This window comes from Bos grunniens, chromosome 14 (assembly GCF_055505025.1).
Source record: "Bos grunniens cultivar Pamir isolate PY7600 chromosome 14, Bosgru_T2T1.0, whole genome shotgun sequence".
NCBI classification, from domain to species: domain Eukaryota; kingdom Metazoa; phylum Chordata; class Mammalia; order Artiodactyla; family Bovidae; genus Bos; species Bos grunniens.
The window spans coordinates 52,403,241-52,426,397 of record NC_141178.1 but is presented as its reverse complement, the minus strand read 5'-3'; the positions used below and the strand labels follow the sequence as shown (position 1 = coordinate 52,426,397).

Genomic DNA, 23,157 nt, shown 5'->3' with positions numbered 1-23,157 from the left:
TGAGCAAGGAGAAAATATCTAAATACCTTTTAAATGAGATTTGAAAAGGAGATGGAGGAGCAATGAGGTGTAAAGATAAGACAAAGGCAAACTTTCAGATTTCCAGATAAACAAGCAGACATCATTCACACCCAGTGAGCTACGAGACACAGAGAGACCATCAAGCCTCACCAGGAGCAATGCTCCCACCTTGCACGTTAATTATAAAACGAAGTCTAGTCCTTGTCTGCCATATAGCTAGTTAGATTTCTAGTTTTCCATCTCACTGCTCTAAGGAATCATTTATGTTGGCTCTAGCCACCAGAGACTAATGGATATTCCCCACTCCATAAACCAGCAGCCACATTCACATGTTTCTATGGAAAGGCTGGGGAAGGGACCATGTAACGTAAGGTTTTCTACATAACCAAAACTATCATTCACCTCAACAACAACACCGATGGTAAGACACGCTCATGGGTAAATCCAGGGGACTCATACATTTCTAAAGTGTTGCTGCTCGCCTTAATAACTTAGGCAAATACTTACCAGTTCTAGTGGTGAGTACAAAGTCGCACTAACCAGGAAACAGAAACTCCAACTTGCACTGAGCCTAAACCATGGTAACAGGAGAAAAGCAATCTTGACCTTCAGGTGTGCTAAGGTTCCTAGTACAAAGAAGCATGCCTAGCTACCCAGTACCCAGATCTGATTAGAGAACTGAATAACATTGCTTCTGGCCCTTTCTTTCTCTGAAACATACCAACTTTGACCACTTAAGTTTACATCAGTACCCCCATCAAGGAAGACTTATTATTACTCAAACTTTATCTTATAAAGATTTAAAGCACCAAAGAAGAGGAAAAAAAAGCAAAACAACCAGTTCTTTTTATGTTTAAAAAGGCAAAAAGAATAATGAAATCATAAATAACTTTTCTTTTGACTGACTAAAAATTTTAATCACTGATTAAAGCTAAATATATCAGGTTTCACCCACAATATCAGGCCCTCAGTGGCATCATCTTTTACTCAATTGAGAACAGTCTTTTTCTTTAAAGAAAAAGATAGAAAGCCAAATAGTACAAGTTTGAATTAAATTCCAAGCCCCATGAAATTAGCTTCAGAATAAAGTAAATTGTCAATTATTCTAGCTTCATCCTAATAAAGTTCAAACATCTATGCTTGGCTTTTTTGTATATATACTTGCTTTTTGTGTGTGTGTTCTTTTATAGTTGCTGTCTACTGAGTTCAACAAAACCAAAGATGATGCTGGCTGGAAATTTTGGTCTGTAGCTGAGAACTCAGATGTCAGCCTTATCAAATGTGTTTGGCAATACAGCCAGAAGTTCAACTGTCATGACCATTCTTATATACTCAGGCTACCCCTGTGGTATTTTCCAATTCAGGAATAGAAAATTCACCGCAGGCGAAAGCATTTAACTCATGTACTATGGAGCAAACCCAAGTGCTTCCACAAAATAATATCAACCTAGACTATTCCTATACCTGAATCAATATGGAAAGAGTTGGATCTTTCAGAACAAGGATTCTCTGCAAATCATGGACAGTCATTCACCCAGAATTGTGGAGAAATCACTATTGGTCTTAAGTAGAAGTGAAAGATGACGTTAATTTTGCTTTCATAAAATCCTTTGTAAACAAGAATATTCATCATTTTTAAAAGATATAATATCTCCTTTGTATTTTTTTCTTTAATACAATAAATGACAACTTCATCTTTATCTTTTCTCTAGTCGTTAAAGAAAGCTATCAGATGGAAACCATGAGAATAAAAGCTCTATCATCAGTGAAAAACAGCAGTCTAGCAGACACTGAAGGTCTCATAGAAACAGAAGGGGTTTGGAGCTCCAAAAGCTCTGTCCCCAGAGAACTGTCACCGTTTGGTCTGTCTGGAAGCTCATTGAAAAACTTTATTTTCGGGCTTGTCTTTCTTTAACATGACTCAGAACTCACTCTGTGAAAACAACCCTATTTATAGAATATTTGTGAAAATAATCAGTGGCAACTGTTTAACATTGCCGCTGCTTGAGGCAGCATCACCAACTGTGACTAACAAGGAGATGACCAAAAATTTAAAAGGAAAAACTTGGGGGTGACATGTCCATACAGGCTTTGAAAACTCTGAATATTTCTGGCAAGCGAGAAAGCCACGTGTCTAAACAAGGCTGTGTGTGTATACCGAGGGCTGTGGACACGTCCAGAAAATATCTAAGAAGGGCAGGATTTTGCGCCCTTGGTTGACCATGTCACTCTGGTCACTTTCTGACCAAGCAGAAAGTGAAGGATAAGGCAGACTTAAAAATAACCTGCCATAGCACAGAAAGTGTGCCCCACCATACACATACACACACACACACGCGCATTAAGAAAGAGTTATAAACTGTGTTGTAAATTATAATGTATAAAGATGTAATTTTTATGACAATAACTATACACAGGAGAAGAGAGTGATACTGGAACAAATGTGTTATAAACCATAAAAATTATATTGGTATTAATATAACTAGATTATTTTAAGTTAAGATGTTATTATAATCCCCAGGACAACCACTACTAAAATAACTCAAAAACACATAGTGAGAAAACAGAAATGTAATTAAAATGGCATGCTAGGAAATGTCTACTTAACATAAAAGAACACAGTATTATAGGAATAGAGGAACAAAGAAGCAATAATATATACAGAAAACAAATAGGAAAATGGCAGGTGTCAATCTTGTCAGTAGTTACATTAAATATAAATGGACTCTAATCAGGGCAGAGATTGGCAGAATGGATTGTTTTAATGATTCCATTATAAGTTGTCTACAGGAGACTCACTTAAAGCTAAAGACACAAATAAGTAAAAGGATGCAAAAAGACATACCATGAAAATAGTAACTAAAAGAGAGCTGGAATAACTACACTTGTACCAGATGAAACAGACTTTAAGACAAAATTGTTTCAAGAGAGAAAGAAGGACATTTTATAACGATAAAAAGTTCAGTCCATCAGGAAAACAAAACAATTATACACATGTAACAAGGGGGCTTGCCAGGAGGCACTAGTGGTAAAGATTCTGCCTGCCAATGCAGGAGACATAAGAGATGCAGGTTCAATCCCTGAGTCGGGAAGATTCCCTGAAGGAGGGCATGGCAACCCACTCCAGTAGGCAGAATCCCATGGACAGAAGAGCCTGGCAGGCTACAGTCCACAGGATCACAAAGAGTCAGATACAACTGAAGCAACTTAGCCCAGCAGCACATACCTAACAAGAGAGCCCCAAAATACATGAAGCAAAAACTGACGGAACTAAAGAGAAAAAGAGACAATTAAGCAATAGTTAGAGAATCTAATATACTCTATTTTTGACAGTGGATAGAAGAACAAATAGAAGATCAACAAGGAAACATAAGACTTGAACAATACTATAAACCAATTAGAATTAACACACACCTGTAGGACATTCACCTTTTTTTTAAATGTATATGAAATATTCTCAAAGACAGTCCATGTGCTGGGCCATAAGACATGTCTCAAAACTTTTAGATAGATTAAAAGTGAGAGTACAAAGTATGTTCTCTCATCACAAAGGAATAAAATCAGAAATCTATAACAGAAGGAAATTAAGGAAATTCACAAGTATATAGAAATTAAACCACATACTCCTAAAAATCCAATAAGTAAAAGAAGAAGTCACAAAGGAAATTAGAATATACTTTAAATAATGAAAACAAAAGCACACTATACCGAAAGTTAAGGATGCAGCTAAAGCACTGCTTAGAGGAGAATTTATAGCTGTAAACATCAATATTCAAAAATTAATATGATCTCAAATTAGTAATCTAATCAAGAAACTATTCTTCTTTTCCTAGTTTTAGGAATACAAAATAGAAAGACAACACAGAAAAATCAACAAAACTAAAAGATAGCTCTTTGAAAAGATTTTAATAATTGACAAAACTTGAGATAAACTAACAAAGAATAAAAGAAGACTCAAGTTGTTAAAACCAGGAATAAAAGTAAACAACATCACCACTAACCTTCCAAAAATAAAAATGATTTCAAGGGAATACCCTAAACAAATATATGCCACGACCTAGACAAAACGGACAAATTCTTAGAAAGACACAAACTACCAAAAGTTATTCAGAACGAAGTTGAAAATCTGAGTAGATCTACAACAAATTATGTTCATGTGGGAGTCAAAATTGTGGCACCCCAAGAACGCCCATGTCCTAACCCCCAGAACCTGTGACTATGTTAAGATACATGGCAAAGGAGAGCTAAGGCTGCACATGGAATTAAGGTTTTAATAAACTACCTCAAAACACGGAGATTATCCTGGATTATTCTGGTAGACCCCGTTAATCACAAGAGTCCTCAATATATATAAGAGAGGAAGACAGAGTGATGCAATTTGAGAAGAATTTAACCCCCTATCATTTAAAAATGGAGGAAATAGGTCAAAAGCCAAGAGTACAGGCAGCCTCAAGAAACTGAAAAAGGCAAGGAGACATATTTTTCCATAAATAGTGTCAACCCTGATGACATTTCGATTTAGCCTCCTGAGACCTGTATTTGTTTGATAATAAATCTGTATTGCTTTACATGACAAATTCAGTTCAGTTCAGTCACTCAGTCGTGTCTGACTGTGACCCCATGGACTGCAGCACGCCAGGCTTCCCTGTCCATCACCAACTCCCGGAGCTTACTCAAACTCACGTCCATTGAGTCAGTGATGCTACCCAACCATATCATCCTCTGTCATCCCCTTCTCCTCAGAGTATCTATCTTTCACAGCATCGGGGTCTTTTCAAATGAGTCAGCTCTTCGCATCAGGTGGCCAAAGTACTGGAGTTTCGGCTTCAGCATCAGTCCTTTCAATGAATATTCAGGACTGATTTCCTTTAGGATGGACTGGTTGGATCCCCTTGCAGTCCGAGGAATTCTCAAGAGTCTTCTCCAACACCACAGTTCAAAAGCATCAGTTCTTCGGCACTCAGCTTTCTTTATAGTCCAACTCTCACATCCATACATGACTAATGGAAAAAACAAAGCTTTGACTAGATGAACCTTTGTTGGCAAAGTAATGTCTCTGCTTTTTAATGTGCTGTCTAGGTTGGTCAGAACTTTTCTTCCAAGGAGCAAGCATCTTTTATTTCATGGCTGCAGTCACCATCTACAGTGATTTTGGAGCCCAAAGAACTAAAGTCTGTCACTATTTCCACTGTTTCCCCACCTACGTGCCATGAAGTGATGGGACCAGATGCCATGATCTTTGTATTCTGAATGTTGAGTTTTAAGCCAGCTTTTTCACTCTCATCTTTCACTTTCATCAAGAGGCTCTTCAGTTCTTCTTCACTTTCTGCCATAAGTGTGGCGTCATCTGCATATTCTCCCAGCAATCTTGATTCCAGCTTGTGCTTCATCCAGTCCAGCACCTTAACGTACTCCTTTTCCTATTTGGAACCAGTCTGTTGTTCCGTGTCCAGTTTTAACTGTTACTTCTTGACCTGCATACAGATTTCTCAGGAGGCAGGTTAGGTAGTCTGGTATTCCCATCTCTTGAAGAATTTTCCACAGTTTGTTGTGATCCACACAGTCAAAGGCTTTGGCATAGTCAATAAAGCAGAAGTAGATGTTTTTCTGGAACTCTCTTGCTTTTTCAATGATCCAACAGATGTTGGCAATTTGATCTCTGGTTCCTCTTGCCTTTTCTAAATCCAGCTTGAACATCTGGAAGTTCACAGTTCACGTACTGTTGAAGCCTGGCTTGGAGAATTTTGAGCATTACTTTGCTAGCATGTGAGATGAGTGCAATTGTGTGGTAGTTTGAGAATTCTCTGGCATTACCTTTCTTTGGGGTTGGAATGAAAACTGACCCTTTCCAGTCCTATGGCCACTGTTGAGTTTTCCAATTTCACTGGCATATTGAGTACAGCACTTTCACAGCATCATCTTTTAGGATTTGAAATAGCTCAACTGGAAATTCCACCACCTCCACAAGTTTTGTTCATAGTGATGCTTCCTAAGGCCCACTTGACTTCACATTCCAGGATGTCTGGCTCTAGGTGAGTAATCACACTATTGTGATTATCTGGGTCATGAAGATCTTTTTTGTATAGTTCTTCTGTGTATTCTTGCCACCTCTTGTTAACATCTTCTGCTTCTGTTAGGTCCATACCATTTCTGTCCTTTATTGTGCCCATTTTGTTATGGCAGCAACAGAAAACTAATAGAGATTATGATGATGAGAGTGGGATACTGATATAACAAATACCTAAAAATGTGGAAGTAACTTTTCTAATATTTACTTTTACTTATTTATTTATTTGGCTGCACTGGGTCTTCAGTGTGGCATATGGGATCTAGTTCCCCGACCAGGGATTGAACCTGGACCCCCTGTATTAGGAACACAATGTCTTAACTGCTGGATAACCATGTAAGTCCCCTAGAAGTAACTTTTGAATTGAGCCGTAGAGGCAGAGACTGGAAAACTTTTAAGAAGCATGATTGGAAAAGCCTAGATTGCCTTGAACAGACTGTTAGCAGAAATAAGGATATTAACAACTCTGCTAGTGATGGCTCAGAAAGAAGTAAGGAAACATGGTAGATAAAACATAGGTTGCCTTAGAAAATTTCTAAATGATTGTTAACAGACCTCTAGAATGAGGGGAAAACTGTCAAGTGAAAAAGAAAAAAAAATAGGGCTTGATGGTTTGAGAAATCCTCAGCCTTTCCAGTTGCCAAAGACACTGAAATTTAAAGTATTCACTGTCAAGAGAGAAAAAATTGAGTGTGTGGCTGTATAAACTTTTGCTAATACCTCAGATCAATCATAAGGTCAGAATATGTAGTCACATATCACAGATAAGGTTGTTGAAAAGAGTAAGAGGGTACCTCATAAACCCCTCAGCCATCTCTGCAGAGGCCAAGAATAAAGACAGTATCACCTAAGAAATATCTTACAAGGACCTCTTGGATAATGGACTGAATCTCTATCATATACACAGAAGACCACCATGTTCTTAAAGACTTTAAATACCAGCAGAAACACTACTGGGCTTCCCAGGTGGCTCAGTGGTAAAGAATCTGCCTGCAATGCAGGAGATGCATGATCGATCCCTAAGTTGGGAAGATCCCCTGGAGGAGAGCATGGCAACCCACTCCAGTATTCTTGCCTGGGAAATCCCACGGACGGAGGAGCCTGGTGGGCTACAGTTCATGGGGTCACAAGGAGTCAGACATGACTGAGCACACACACACACACATTCTCAACAGAGACCTTAACTAAACTATTAGCACCTTAGCCCAGGATATAGGTTCTACAGGATGATTCCTGGTGCCAATGAATTTTGTAGCTATTCCTGAACAATTGGGGTTTGTGTAAAGTTGATGCACTGGTGCACTGGGACGAGCCAGAGGGATGCTATGAGGAGGGAGGAGGGAGGAGGGTTCAGGATGGGGAACACATGTATACCTGTGGCGGATCCATTTCGATATTTGGCAAAACTAATACAATATTGTAAAGTTTAAAAAAAAAAAAAAAAGTTGATGCACTGAGAGCCTGGAATTGAGAAACAGAATTCTGCCCATCATTAAGGGTTAAACCACTATTTGGAAACTGACAAGACATTTAGTATTAATGTCATCACAGAGGGAGACTGCAAGCCCTTTATCCTAAGTCTGTTCTTGTGGACTCTGGTTAGCCGGCTTCTTTAAAGCTGTCTTTCGTATCCAAACACTGTCCCACCCGTCAGTTACAGTCACTTGCTGGCTCAGTCACAAGACCTCCCTGTCATCTCTGGACAGGATTCTGACAGCATCCAGAGCATCAGTTCTGTCACTAACACTTATTTCTTTTCAACCTACATAAGATTATATTAATTTAACCAGGCCAGAGACCTTCTTTTTCTGTTAAGATCAACCTGGAGGCCAGACCTGTCCTCACCCGGCAGTTTTTCTGCAGGGCCTATACCCAGGGCTCTCCCTTCCGCTCCCTCTCATCGGTGACTCTATTTGCGGTGGCCATGCTCAGGAACACAAAAATGTTTGCCTCAGTTGACATTCCATTGATTTTGGAGGTAAATTACTTTGGAGGTGTGCTTCTGCTAAATTATAACTGGCACATTCAGGTCGATTATCCCTTCTGTCTACCCTGACATATTTCTCGCTTGGGCAGTAAGGTCTACCACCTCTCTCTCAGGACATTCACCTCCCAGAGAATATACCTCAGCCAGGTGACTGCCTGGGTGGCCCACGTGTGGGAGCATTCCACCTGCCTCCTCAGAGAACCCCACACACTTTAAAACTCATACAATACTGAAGGTGGATTGTGGTTATTTCCCACACATTGGCTACCACGGGAATTTTCATTGATTTATGTCGGAATGACATGATCTCTGTAAAGTGTTTGCTGGTGATATTTAAACTCAGTTAGCCAACCTGGGTAGAAGACCATGTAAAAACTGACTGGACTTGAGACCCATTTGAAATGGGAAATAAGAGAAAGTTTTCCAGATGGGTATGTAGAGTGAGTTGGTGGGTGCATGTTCAGTCATGTCTGACTCTATGTGACCCCATGGACTGTAGCCCACCAGACTCTTCTGTCCATGGGATTTTCCAGGCAAGAATACTGGAGTGGGTTGCCATTCTCCAGGGAAATTTCCTGACCCAGGGATTGAACCCGCATCTCCTGCATGTCCTATATTGGCAGGCAGATTCTTTACCACTGAGCCACCTGGGAAGCCAGCTGCTGGATGGCAAAGCCTTAATTTGCTAAAGGAATTTCACATTAACATGTTAAGATGGGAGGAACTTGGAAAGTGATGAAGCAGAGGAAAAAAAACTAAATTGATGTTAAATATGTTGTGTTTGAGGTGTGTGAAGGAACTGGAAGTGAGAATTGGGAACTGAAACATGAAAGAGAGGGAGAGGGTGAGGAAACTGATTCGTGAATGATCATCAGAGAGACTGGAGTGGTTGAGATTCATAGAAAAAAGAGAAACAAAGGAAAGAGAGAGCTAATCAGTCAAACATATTCTTGTGCTTCTTTTGTCCCTTTCAGAGCACAAGTCTGTTTATGGAAGGGTGAGTAATTGTTTTGACTGGAGCGTAGAATGAACGAGAGACATAGAGGAGACTGAAGGGCAGACACTTTAGTCAAGGAAATCATCTTCTCAGGTTCTTTAGCTCCCACTAAAATTGTCTGTATCACCAATGCCCCTATAAACTTATTTTATCCACACTGAACAACAAAGTCCAGTAATCTACTAGTCAAATCTAGAGAATGAAATCTAATCTCCGTTTAGCTTTTGGTTTATCCATGGCTAAATAATAAAAATCCAATTTATATACTTTTCATGTAAGAGCTTAGAAAAGCTCACACAGGATTTTGCACATCAGTACTGATATGTTCAATCATAATCATTATATTTCCCATGATAACAAAATTTAGATTGCAAATTTTAACTCTGACTTTAAAGTTACTCAATTCTACTCAAACTAGCCTCATGGAACTTGATTTCTATCTGTTACTAACCAACTATTCTGCAGATTTTTAGAATATATTAGTTTCCATCCTTAGACTATATCTGAAAATCTATACTTGTACTGCACAATGAAAACCACAGATAATTCATTTAGTTTCCGCTCCATCTCTCTGGACATTCAAGTATCTCTTACAAAGATTTCTTTACCAAGCCCTATATCCATTTGGCAGAGTCTCACTGAGAAGTGCTATTCCATGTATCTGCCTGCTTTTGTTAACATGAGTATAAGAGAACAAAGGTGAATAAAATGCAGGTGTCTATTATATCAACTGCTTTTCTGTGCTCTGCCCCACTGCTTCCACAACCTTCTCCTAGAGTCCTAGGACACAGTAACAGATACAATCCATGTCACGTAGGCCAATAGACTCACAAATAAATTTATGATTCTAAGCTGTGATAAAGGCTATGGAGGAAAATTAAAGAGTTTGATGAACATTTTGAGAGGAAAACACTTTGATTAGGGGGCCAGGGAAAGTATCACTGAAGAAGCTGCTGCTGCTGCTGCAAAGTCACTTCAGTCGTGTCCAACTCTGTGCGACCCCATAGACGGCAGCCCACCAGGCTCCCCCGTCCCTGGGATTCTTCAGGCAAGAACACTGGAGTGGGTTGTCATTTCCTTCTCCAATGCATGAAAGTGAAAAGTGAAAGTGAAGTCGCTCAGTCATGTCTGACTCCTAGCGACCCCATGGACTGCAGCCCATCTGGCCCCTCCGTCCATGGGATTTTCCAGGCAAGAGTACTGGAGTGGGGTGCCATCGCCTTCTCCGACTGAAGAAGCTATCTAAGCCCAAAAGGTAACATAATATTGCTTATATGTAGAATCTAGAAAATGGTACAGATGAACTCATAAGCAAAGCAGAAACAGAGACACAGATGTAGAGAACAAATGTATGGATACCAAAGGGAGAAAGGGGAGTGGGATGAATTGGAAGATTGGGGCTGACACATATACACGATTGATACTAGGTATAAAATTTAACTTACCTACTACTGTTGCTGCTAAGTTGCTTCAGTCGTGTCCGACTCTGTGCAACCCCATAGACGGCAGCCCACCAGGCTCCCCCATCCCTGGGATTCTCCAGGCGCTACTGTTAGCACAGGGAATTCTACTCAGTGGTCTGTGGTGACCTAAAGGGGAAGGAAATCTAAAAACAGAGGGGATACCTGTACACATATAGCTGATTCACTTTGCTGTACAGCAGAAACTACCAGAACACTGTAAAGCCACTATACACCAGTAAAAACTTTAAAGAAAAAGAGAAGCTATTCAAGTCCAAAATGAATAGGAATAGGCCAGGAAAGTGACAGGAGATGAAAAAATGGTGATGAGCTTTGAATGAAGAGGATGGGATTTGACAACCAAGGCTCTGGAAATGGGAATCGAGGCTCCAGTGTAAGTGAGACAGTGAAGTTACCTGTGTCCTACCCAGGTCTCTGGCTATGGTAAGCCAAAAGGGTCATTAAATCTCTACCTCTCAATGTAGGTCACCAACTTTCAGTGTTAAATTTTTTCTGTCTTCAGAGCCAGGCAGGAAGGAAGAGGTTACCAACACTTTGGATTCTGACTGCTGTGGTGGTGGTGATGCTTTAGTCACTAAGTCTTGCGACTCCATGGACTGTAGCCTGGCAGCTCCTCTGTCCATGGGATTCTCCAGGCAAGAATACTGGAGTGGGTTGTCATTTCCTTCTTCAAGGGATCTTACCAACCCAGGAATCGAACCCAGGTCTCCTGCATTGCAGACAGATTCTTTACCTGCTGAGTAAAGAGCAGGTTCTGACTGCTGAGGTTGTCATTATGTCAATCCTTGAACTCATTGGGTAGAATGAATCATTAGACATTCTAAGTTCACATAATACTTTTTAATGATTTTTTTTAAATGTGAGCCATTTTTAAAGTTTTAATTAAATTTGTTATAATATTGCTTTTGGATTATGTTTTTGATTTTTTGGCCACGAGGCATGTGGGAACTTAGTTCCTTGACCAGTGATTGATCAACCCACACTCCCCACATTGGAAGGTGAAATCTTAACCATGGAACCACCAGGTTCATATAATAATACTGCTATATTATAATTACATCTTTACAAATGTTTTGTTACATCTTTATAAATCTTTACATCTAGTTTCTGAAGTTATAATATATAGAAATGTGACATTTTTATTTATATCCCTGAAGTCTAGAACAGTGCCTGGAAAAGAGTAGCTACTTTATCAATGTGTAATAAATAAATACATGAAAAAATAAGTTAATTAGTCATAACATTCTGCAGAATTCTCATGTATTTCAAGGAAATACAGGTTTACATACATTATGTATTTTTATGTGAAAGTGTCTAAAGATGATAACCGATGAAAAATCATCTCTTTGCTTTATTGGATGATTATTAAAATCTTAATGAAGTGAAAAAAAAAACTGAAAAGCATTTAAATAAATTGAAAAAATAGTACCTAGGTATTAAATATGAAAGTAGTTATTTTCTTATATAAATGTCAGTGCATTATGGTCAGTGAAGGTACAAAACCCTCCACATATTACCTGACTTCAAAATAAATGTATCCATGCTTAAAACAATCAAGTCAACACTGAGGTAGTTTGTGCCCTCACTGAAAATGTGATAGCTTCAACTAAAAAAGACTTATATTCCAAACTAATATCATATGAATGTAATTATTCTCAAAATGTCCTATTTGGAATCATTGCATTTTACACAACAATGGCAGCCACCCACGGTTGCTGAGACACTCTCCCCCACACACAATGGCCCGATATCAAAGGTAATAGAAGCCGACGCAGCAGACAAATTAAAATGTGTGTCTTTGTCGAGTGATACTGTTTTGAGGACCGTAAGTGACATAGCAATTAATGTCTGTGAACAGCTGGTTTTAAAGATTAAAGAAAGTGATTATTTTGCCCTGCCAATGGACAAATTCACCTAAATGTGCTGAGATGCTGGCATTTTAAGATACATTTCTGTGAAACACCATGGATGAGAGAATGCTATTTAGAAAAATTTAACCCAGTCTTACAACAGGAAGAGATCAGTTTGAAGTATGGCCAGAGGTAACCCAGAATTACAATATACAAATCAGGAATTGTATATTGCTGTTTATATGGTCAGAGCCAAATCATAAACTTATCAAAGCAGGAAATCATTTGATTACAAAAAATGATTCAGAATCTTCATGTATATGCTGCTTCTTTTAACCCCATAATAGTGGTCTTTAAAGGAGAGAGAAATTGAGACTAAGAGATATTGAGGAGGCGTGTGCATATTTCCATGTAACTGGAGAACTACTACCAGGTTAGATGGCATCACCCATTCAATGGACATGAAACTGAGCAATCTCTGGGAGACAGTGGAGGAGGAAGAGCCTGGCATGCTGCAGTTCATGGGGTCGCAAGGAGTTGGACACGACTTAGCAACTGAAAAACCACCACCGGTATTAACAGAAATGTTCCGCAAAATGTCTGCATGATCAGGAAGTTCAAAAACTATGAATGCAAAATATATCTGAGGTCCAAATATCGATTTCTCTTCAAGCCAAAATGTCTCTACTAGCAAATCTGCATGGTGAGAGCTAGTGACCAATCCCATCATGTAGAGCCTTGACATCGCTAAAGAATGTGTCCTATGATGTTTCGGATCCTATAAACATTTGGGAATAGTAACAGAACTGGCAGTGAGCTGTGTTTTGAAGGATACTTTCCAAAGAAACAACATTTTTATCACTCCAAGAGATCTGTTCCTTGGGAAATGAGACTAATTCATTGACATAGCAAGTATCTACTGAGTTCTGTTTCGTAGCTATAAAGGCAGTTAGAAGATAAAAGTGGTCACACTGAAGATGTGAAGAGGTTAAGAGTTAAGGTACCTGGAAATATGGTTCCTGGTTGGACAGGATATGGAAGGTGAAGCTAAATGTTATGTTTCTGGTTTAAGTAAGTAATCAGAGGTATACGATGCCTTTAGTGTGACATGGAAAATGTAGAGGGGGCATGCAGTGGACAGAAAGCTTAAAGAGAAAACAAGGCTTTTAAGGAAGGTCTTAAGATATTATTGACTGAATAACTAAAAAGGTGTGTCAAGTGTCAGAGCTACACCACAGTATCAGATGTATGGGACTTACCACTATGACAGATATGAACCTTTTAGGCTTAGTTTATTGGCTTTTTGAACATCCAAGTGCAAGTATGAATGGTGTCAGTGGGTGCAGAGAGAATGAAGCTTGCAGACTGAAGCTGAGTAGATTCTTTGATATGCAAGTCAGAAAAAAATTACAAAATATTTACCCATCATCAAGTAGCTTATTAGCACTGTCACATTACATATCGTTGACAGTGAAGAGTTTAGGCAGAGATGTTCTTTACCATGCTAGTGCCACAGGCAAGACTCAAAGGCAAACAGAAATGTTTTGGGGGGAAATTCAATGACTTCCCTTAATGCGTGAGGCTGATCAGCAAAGGCAACATCCTGTCCCATAAGCTCATGAAATAGAAGATCTTCATTGACAGTATTGATCTCTGTTATCATTGCATTAATTGGTATCTAAAAGTCACTGTCTCCACTTTAATCCTTATTTAGAAACATCCAGTGGCGAAATATATTGATGGTCCCCAGAAGCAGCTAATCAATAGTGCAGGGATTCTTTCTGACTTGGAAAATCAGAACTTGGCAGACAAATGGACTTTCTGTCTTAGTTCTCAAATCAATAGGTCAATTGGTTCTGGCTCCAAGTATTCAATGTATATTTAACCTAAAAATGATAGACTCTTTTGACACAGTCCTATGAACTTCTCTATATTAGTAAGCTATGATTATACGTTATCAGGAAAAGACTAAAAAAAATTAACAGGATAATTCAGCAGTGAAAAGTCAGAGAATCACTTTCATACATCATAGAGACATCTCTGGTTCATTTTCTCCTCTAGGTCTTACAGAGCCTACCCCTGTTAGAGCTCTCAAATCTTTCCCCTCCTCTCTTCTGACCTATACCTACTCTCATTATCTCACCCTTCAGTGCAAAGTCTCCAAACCCTCCAAGGCTCTTTAATTCATTCATTTAACACGTATTAACTGAGCAGCTATATATGCAGCAGGCACTATTGTAGGTGTGCCTGTGTGTGCTCAGTTGCTCAGTTGTGTCTGACTCTGTGACCCCATGAACTGTAGCCCACCAGGCTCCTCTGTCCATGGGATTTCCCAGGCAAGAATACTGGAATGGGTTGCCATTCCCTTCTCCAAGGGATCTTCCCGACCCAGGGATCAAATCCACATCTCCTACATTGAAAGGCAGATTCTTTACCACTGAGCAACCAGAGAAGCCCACTATTTTAGGTACTTGTGAACAAAACATATAAAACTCCCCATGCTTATGGAATTTACATTCTACTGGGGAAAATATACAAATAAGAAGCACAAGAAGTTAATTATACATGCTAAAAGATGATAAGGGGCTTCCCCAATGGCTCATCAGTAAAAAATCTGCCTGCCAATGCAGGAGATGCAAGTTCAATCTCTGGGTTGGGAAGATCCCCTGGAGAAGGGAATGGCAACACAGTCCAGTATTCTTGCCTGGAAGATTTCATGGGCAGAGGAGCCTGGCGGGCTACAGTCCAGGGGTCACAAGGGTAAGACACAACCCAGCGACTGAGTGCACATACAGGGACCAGATGACAAGTGCTACAAAAAACAAAAAGAAGGTAGAGTGAGGTGAGGAGGATGGATACAACAACGTGGGAAGGTATGTGACATTGTTAGACAATGTGGCAGGGAGTCTGGTGGAGAAGAGAGGGTAAAACTGGAGCAGAGACTTGGTGGAAGGGAGGAGTTTGTGAAGCAGATACCTGTGGGGGTGGGGAAAGCAGGCCAGGCAGAGGCAGTGGCCAGCACACAAGACCCAAGCCAGCCAGTAAGGAGGCCCTGGTTGGTTCATCTGAGTGGATGATGGGTGGAGAAATAGAAGTGAGGTCAGACTCTTCCTAAGGCCACACTCCAGTGGGCAGTGGAGGAGCCACCAGAACCGTCCCATCTCCATCTCCTCCCATTCTATCAATATGCTATGTTGATTTCACCTCATAAACAGGGTTTTACCTCTTCTGATGTCTTATTTTACACTCTCCTCATTCCACACAGGGATTGTGGAAGAAGGTCTTATCTTCCAATCCACTGGTTTTCCTACTGCGTTCCTGTGAATTTCAGGAATTCCTAAGGGCTTGAGGCTTGAGACCCACTTATCATTCTGATAAGGCTATCTCAAAAAATGGTTTTCAGCATGGTCACTGAGGTTGTCTCTAGCTGACAGGATTTCAGAGGATCTTCTCCTATATTGCCTTTTATTTTTTGAAAGGTACATTTTTATGAAAACATTGCACAGCTGACCCTTGAACAATAGGGGTCAGGGACGCCCACCATGTATAACTTACAGCCTGCGTATGTGGTTCCTCTCTATCAATAGATTCAACCAACCTCAATCACATGGTATTGTAGTATTTACTACTGAAAAAAACCTGCGTGTAAGTGGACCTACACAGTTCAGTTCAGTCACTCAGTTGTGTCCAACTCATTGCAAACCCATGAACTGCAGCACGCCAAGCCTCCCTGTCCGTCACCAACTCCATTGAGTTGGTGATGCCATCCAACCATCTCATCCTCTGTCATCCCCTTCTCCTCAGGCCTTCAATCTTTCACAGCATCAGGGTCCTTTCAAATGAGTCAGTTCTTCACATCAGGTGGCCAAAGTATTGGAATTTCAGCTTCAATATCAGTCCTTCCAATGAATATCCTAAAGGACTGATTTCCTTTACGATGGACTGGCTGGATCTCCTTGCAGTCCAAGGGACTCTCAAGAGTCTTCTCCAACACCACAGTTCAGAAGCATCAATTCTTTGGTGTTCAGCCTTCTTTATAGTCCAACTCTCACATCCATACACGACTACCAGAAAAACCATAGCCTTGACTAGACAGACCTTTGCTGGCAAAGTAATGTCTCTGCTTTTTAATATGCTATCTACGTTGGTCACAGCTTTTCCTCCAAGGAGCAAGTGTCTTTTAATTTCATGGCTGCAGTCACCATCTACAGTGATTTTGGAGCCAAAAAAATTAAGTCTGTCACTCTTTCCACTATTTCCCCATCTATTTCCCATGAAGTGATGGGACCAGATGCCATGATCTTAGTTTTCTGAATGTTGAGCTTTAAGCCAACTTTTTCAATCTCCACTTTCACTTTCATCAAGAGGCTCTTTAGTTCTTCTTCACTTTCTGCCATAAGGGTGGTGTCATCTGCATATCTGAGGTCATTGATATTTCTCCCGGCAATCTTGATTCCAGCTTGTGCTTCATCCAGCCCAGCGTTTCTCATGATGTACTCTGCATATAAGTTAAATAAGCAGGGTGACAATATACAGCCTTGATGTACTCCTTTTCCTATTTGGAACCAGTCTGTTGTTCCATGTTCAGTTCTAATTGTTGCTTTCTGACCTGCATACAGATTTCTCGGGAGGCAGGTCAGGTGGTCTGGTGTTCCCAGCTCTTGAAGAATTTTCCAGTTTGTTGTGATCCACACAGTCAAAGGCTTTGGCATAGTCAATAAAGCAGAAGTAGATGTTTCTCTGGAACTCTCTCGCTTTTTCAATGATCCACCGGATGCTGGCAATTTGATCTCTGGTTCCTCTGCCTTTTCTAAATCCAGCTTGAACATCTGGAAGTTCACAGTTCACGTACTGTTGAAGCCTGGCTTGGAGAATTTTGAGCATTACTTTACTACCATGTAAACTAAGATCATGGCATCTGGTCCCATCACCTCATGGCAAATAGATGGGGAAACAGTGGAAAGAGTGACTGACTTTATTTTGGGGGGCTCCAAAATCACTGCAGATGGTGACTGCAGCCATGAAACTAAAAGACGCTTACTCCTTGGAAGGAAACGTATGACCAACCTAGACAGCATATTAAAATGCAGAGACATTACTTTGCCAACAAAGGTCCATCTAGTCAAGACTATGGCTTTTCCAGTGGTCATGTATGGATGTGAGAGCTGGACTATAAAGAAAGCTGAGTGCTGAAGAATTGATGTTGAACTGTGGTGTTGGAGAAGACTCTTGAGAGTCCCTTGGACAGCAAGGAGATCCAACCAGTCCATCCTAAAGGAGGTCAGTCCTGGGTGTTCATTGGAGGGTCTGATGTTGAAGCCGAAACTCCAATACTCTGGCCACCTGATGCAAAGAGCTGACTCATTTGAAAAGACCCTGATGCTGGGAAAGATTGAGGGCAGGAGGAGAAGGGGACGACAGAGGATGAGCTGGTTGGATAGCATCACTGACTCAATGGACATGAGTTTGGGTGAGCTCCAGAAGTTGGTGTTGGATAGGGAGGCCTGGCGTGCCGCAGTTCATGGTTTGCGAGGAGTCGGACACAACTGAGCAACTGAACTGAACTGAACTGAACTTAATAGCGTGTGAGATGAGTGCAATTGTGCAATAGTTTGAGCATTCTTTGGCATTGCCCTTCTTTGGGATTGGAATGAAAACTGACCCTTTCCAGTCCTGTGGCCACTGTTGAGTTTTCCAAATTTGCTGGCATAATGAGTGCAGCATTTTCACAGCATCATCTTTTAGGAGCTAAAGTAGCTCAACTGGAATTTCATCACCTCCACTAGCTTTCTTGGTAGTGATGCTCCCGAGGCCCACTTGACTTCACATTACAGGATGTGTGGCTCTAGGTGAGTGATCATACCATCATGATTATCTGGGTCATGAAGATCTTTTTTGTATAGTTCTTCTGTGTATTCTTGCCACCTCTTCTTAATATCTTCTGCTTCTGTTAGGTCCATACAATTTCTGTCCAATAAAGGACAATAAAGATGTGCCCATCTTTGCATGTAATGTTTCCTTGGTATCTCTAAATTTCTTGACAATATCGCTAGTCTTTCCCATTCTATTGCTTTCTTCTATTTCTTTGCACCGATCGCTGAGGAAGGCTTTCTTATCTCTCCTTGCTATTCTTTGGAACTCTGCATTCAAATGTGTATAATCTTTTTTATTCAAGGGTTTGCTGTAATTATTTTTATAATAAACTAATCCTTGGAAGAAAAGTTATGACCAACCTAGATAGCATATTCAAAAGCAGAGACATTACTTTGCCAACAAAGGTCCGTCTAGTCAAGGCTATGGTTTTTCCTGTGGTCATGTATGGATGTGAGAATTGGACTGTGAAGAAAGCTGAGCGCCGAAGAATTGATGCTTTTGAACTGTGGTGTTGGAGAAGACTCTTGAGAGTCCCTTGGACTGCAAGGAGATCCAACCAGTCCATTCTGAAGGAGATCAGCCCTGGGATTTCTTTGGAAGGAATGATGCTAAAGCTGAAACTCCAGTACTTTGGCCACCTCATGGGAAGAGTTGACTCATTGGAAAAGACTCTGATGCTGGGAGGGATTGGGGGCAGGAGGAGAAAGGGATGACAGAGGATGAGATGGCTGGATGGCATCACTGACTCGATGGACATGAGTCTGGGTGAACTCCGGGAGATGGTGATGGACAGGGAGGCCTGGCATGCTGTGATTCATGGGGTCGCAAAGAGTGGGACACGACTTAGTGACTGAACTGAACTGAACTGAACAATAAGTGCTTTCATTTGAGGGACAAAGCCACACCCTACTTACTTTTTCCCATTTTGTTGTTTTTGTTTGGTTTTTCATTTTTTGCCATGCCACATAGCATACAGGATCGTGGTTCCCTGATCTGGGGTTGAACCCATTCCCCTTGCAGTGGAAGCATGGAGTCCTTGCCACTGGACCACCAGGGAAGTCCCCCTACTTATGTATTGACATGGAGAAATGCATTACATTGTTGAGTGAAAAGCAATCTATAAAACAAGTATATTGCATATACATTTTATAGTTTTTTAAAACTGTAATTTTTTCATATACTCCATACATTTTATAAAAGCTAGTACTAAAACCTTAATACAAAGGCATATTTACACTGAAACTGCCCTTGCTAATGCTAATTAAGTGTCCTGCCCATTCTCACCTCTTCATATATACTAGTCCCCCACTGACTAATTAGTCATATTGAGAAATCCAGGATAAGACAGTTATACAATCATTTCTTTTTGTACAGCTCTAAGAGAAGATTTTGAAGAAGGGAATGGCACCCCTGACTCTGGTATTCTTGCCTGGAGAATTCCATGAACTTCTATGTCTATGGGATCGCAAAGAGTCAGAGACACATTGAGCAACTTACACACACACACACACACACACACACACACACACACACAAGAAGATTTACAAAATGGCATTGAAGAGACTTCATAGCAAGATGCTGCCATGCCTCCAAATATATCCTTAGAGAGATAAGGAGGACTGTAAACATCAACTTGGAGGGAATTCCCTGGCTGTCCAGTGGTTAGGACTCTGAGTTTCCACTGTAAGGGGCACGGGTTCGACCTCTGGAACTTGGGAATTCTCCACATTTTTGTCCAGATTCCCTTCAACAACCATACTGTTTGTCTCAACTGTTTAAGACCTATCCTTTAATTTCTATTTCTCACACACAGAACCCCGTTTTTCCTCATATTGAAATACCTGCTTTATCATTTTGATCTTTCCCCTTTGGAACTGCACTCTTGCTCACATCCTTAATCATAAGGGGTTAATGGTGGACCTTACCTTACATTTGTTCCTAGAAATCCTGACCAGGAAAGCTCTCCTCAGTGAGCCCTCAGTGTCTTTATTTTATATCTAAGTCATCTTCTTAGTCAATGAACCTCCCTAAAAGATTAATGTAGTTTGAACTTTTATAGAGGAATATCATTTGTGTGCTGTCATATTTAGCACAAATGGTGCTTCAGTCACAGCTCAGTAATATTCCAGCATATTATTTCCAAGGCATTTGAGAGTTTAAAGAATTATTGAAGGGCACGCTGTACTCATTTGGTAATAAGGCGGAGAGCACTGCCGTCTACATATGATTTCAACAAATGGAATCACCACTAATTTCATTGCACGTAGCAAAATAGTTGTGATAATAACCCAGATAAATATCCCACTGGAAGAAATACATGAGACAGAGTCTTTTATAAGACCTCCAAGAAGTATGGAAGAGGAAGTCCTAGCAATTGAAGGCAAGATGCTGAGAAATCATCTTCCCACAAGAACACATACCCTTGACATTGTGGTTCTGTCAACCCTAGGGGTAAAGCCACAGCCCCACTCAGCCATTCTTTGTCTTCAGAAGCCGCCAAGCTGCACTGAAAGATACAGCATGATGGGGACAGCAGAGCCACAAAAGGGGAAGGAAGGAGATGATGTCATTTACAGGGAAACCATAGCCACACCAAACTGTGGGTAATTGGGGAGAAAATTCCCTGATTACTACAGCTTTGTAAAGAGCAGGTGAGACTAGTTTGACATTTTTTTTAACATTTGAATTGATAAATATGTTTTAGAGGAATGAAAGGTCTTGCTTATTGTCAGGTGTCACCGAATAGTTTAAAGGCTTCAGAATGTACCCTAATCAGAAGAACAAGAGAAACCTGCTGTCATGAAAGGTCCTTACACATACATTGCTTCAACTCTATTTCAGATACTTCTTTTTATTAAGATACACACTCTAAGCCAGGAGAGTATTTGAGTCTCCAAGTTATGAGAATCCTGAGAGCAAGAATGGATCTCTTCTTCTATTCCTGGATTTAAAAAGGCATAATATGGCCATTTCGGGAACTAGCTTATGCAAAACACATTATGTACTGTTTCTCCTGCTTATTAAAAGTTATAGTCTGCTATTACAATTAACAAGATGTTTTGAGGATACTGTTATTTGTATTAGTTTGAAAAAATTCCAATCCTTTATTTAGACAAAAATGGATCCACCGTCAGGCTTCTCTGTGGTTTGCCAACAACTTCAAGCCCCTCCACTCTACCCACTATTTCTTTGCTTCCAGTGACCAAAGGCATTTCAGCCTCTTACAAGAAAGCTCCTGGAATATTCTGCAGGCAGCATCTACACGTTACTAATTAAGGGGAAATGAAATTATTTCAGTAATATTTTGGTATCTCTAAACTCTTTGGGGGAAAAAAAACCATTCAAATGGGCAGGTAGCATATAAGGGGCTTCCCTGGTGTCTCAGTGGTTAAGAGTCACTAATGCAGGAGATGTGACTCTAATCCCTGGGTCAGGAAGGAAGATCCCTTAGAGAAGAGAATGTCAACCCACTCCAGTATTCTTGCCTGGAGAATCCCATGGACAGAGGACCCTGGCAGGCTACAGTCCAAGGGGTTTCAAAGGACTGAGCAACTAAACGACAACAAAGCACATAAAACTTCTTAATAGTTTAAATTTAAGCTAGATGAAAATCATAAAAAGTATATAAATGCCAATAAGTGGTTCATCCAAATATAACTGAAGTGATGACATGTCAAAATCCTTAGAAATACAGGAATCCCACCTCACCTGTGGGGAATATGCTCCAAGACCCCCAGTGGATGCCTGAAACCACAGATGGTACCAAACCCTACATGTACTATACATGTATTATTATACATACATACCTATGATAAAGTTTAACTTACAAATTAGGCACACTAAGAGACAAACAACAGATAAATACAAATGTAATAATAAAATACAACAATTATAACACTACCTTGTAATAAAAGTTGTATGAATGTGGTCTCTCTCGCTCTTTCTCGGATCTTGTCTTGTACTTACTCACCATTCATGTGATGACGTGAGATGATGCGACACCTGCATGATGAGATGATGTGAGGCGGATGAAGTAGGCGTTGTGATCTACCGGGAGGTTGCTGTTATTTCCTTTTGCTCGGCCACTCAGCAAGTTAAATGTGGACGCAGAGATATGCAGCAAAGAGATGGTTTATGTGCAAGACCAGCGAGGGAGGGAAGAACACATCTCAAGCCCACCTCCCCGCAGGCAAAGGGTTTGGGGAATTTATGGGATAAAGAATAAAGCAGCAAAAAAAAAAAAAAAAAAAGAATAAAGCAGCAGATGACCAGGAGTGTGGGGAAGAGGGATCAGAAAAAGGTACAAGAATTGGCGGTTCTGCGCAGACTTTCTGCACGTGCACGTTCAGAGGGCGGAGCTTTAGGCCCTCTGACGTCAAAAGAGCGCCAAGGGCACACTCTGTATGTTCCCAGTTGAAGGGTCCGTGATTCCCCTGTGAGTCTTAACTAGCTCAGCTCCTGACTGCTGACTCTCCTATCAGCTTAAACTCCAGGTTCCTGGGGCGGGGCGGGGGAGGGGAAACTCAGGCAAACATTTTATCATTTAGGCTACCTGCCGCATGCAGGACACATGAGTCTTGAAATGACCTTGATGGATTTAACCCACAGTTTCACTGCTGTTGACCTTGGGATGATACATCCGAAGAAGGATCGTCTGCTTGGCATGGTCCTCAGTCATCACGCCAGGAGGGCATCATTGGCTGAGGATCGGAGTGGTGGGGACCTTGCTAGGAGGCAAGATTTCATCATACTACTCGGGAGGGTGAGAAATTTCTAACTTACGAATTGTCTATTCCTGGAATTTTCCACTTAGTACATTTAACACACTTTGGTTGACTTGGGGTAACTGAAATCACAGAAAGTGAAAACACAGATAAGAG

The 23,157-nt window shown here is 40.6% G+C and overlaps 1 long non-coding RNA gene across 1 annotated transcript in view; it reads right to left on the bottom strand.

Moving 5' to 3' along the window:
* LOC147359433 (uncharacterized) overlaps positions 1-22,609 on the bottom strand; it is a 64,372-nt gene extending 41,763 nt beyond the window's left edge. The window contains exon 1 of the long non-coding RNA XR_015140809.1: positions 22,248-22,609. This is a non-coding gene — a long non-coding RNA (uncharacterized LOC147359433). The remainder of the gene's footprint in view (positions 1-22,247) is intronic.
* Positions 22,610-23,157: the final 548 nt, after the last annotated feature.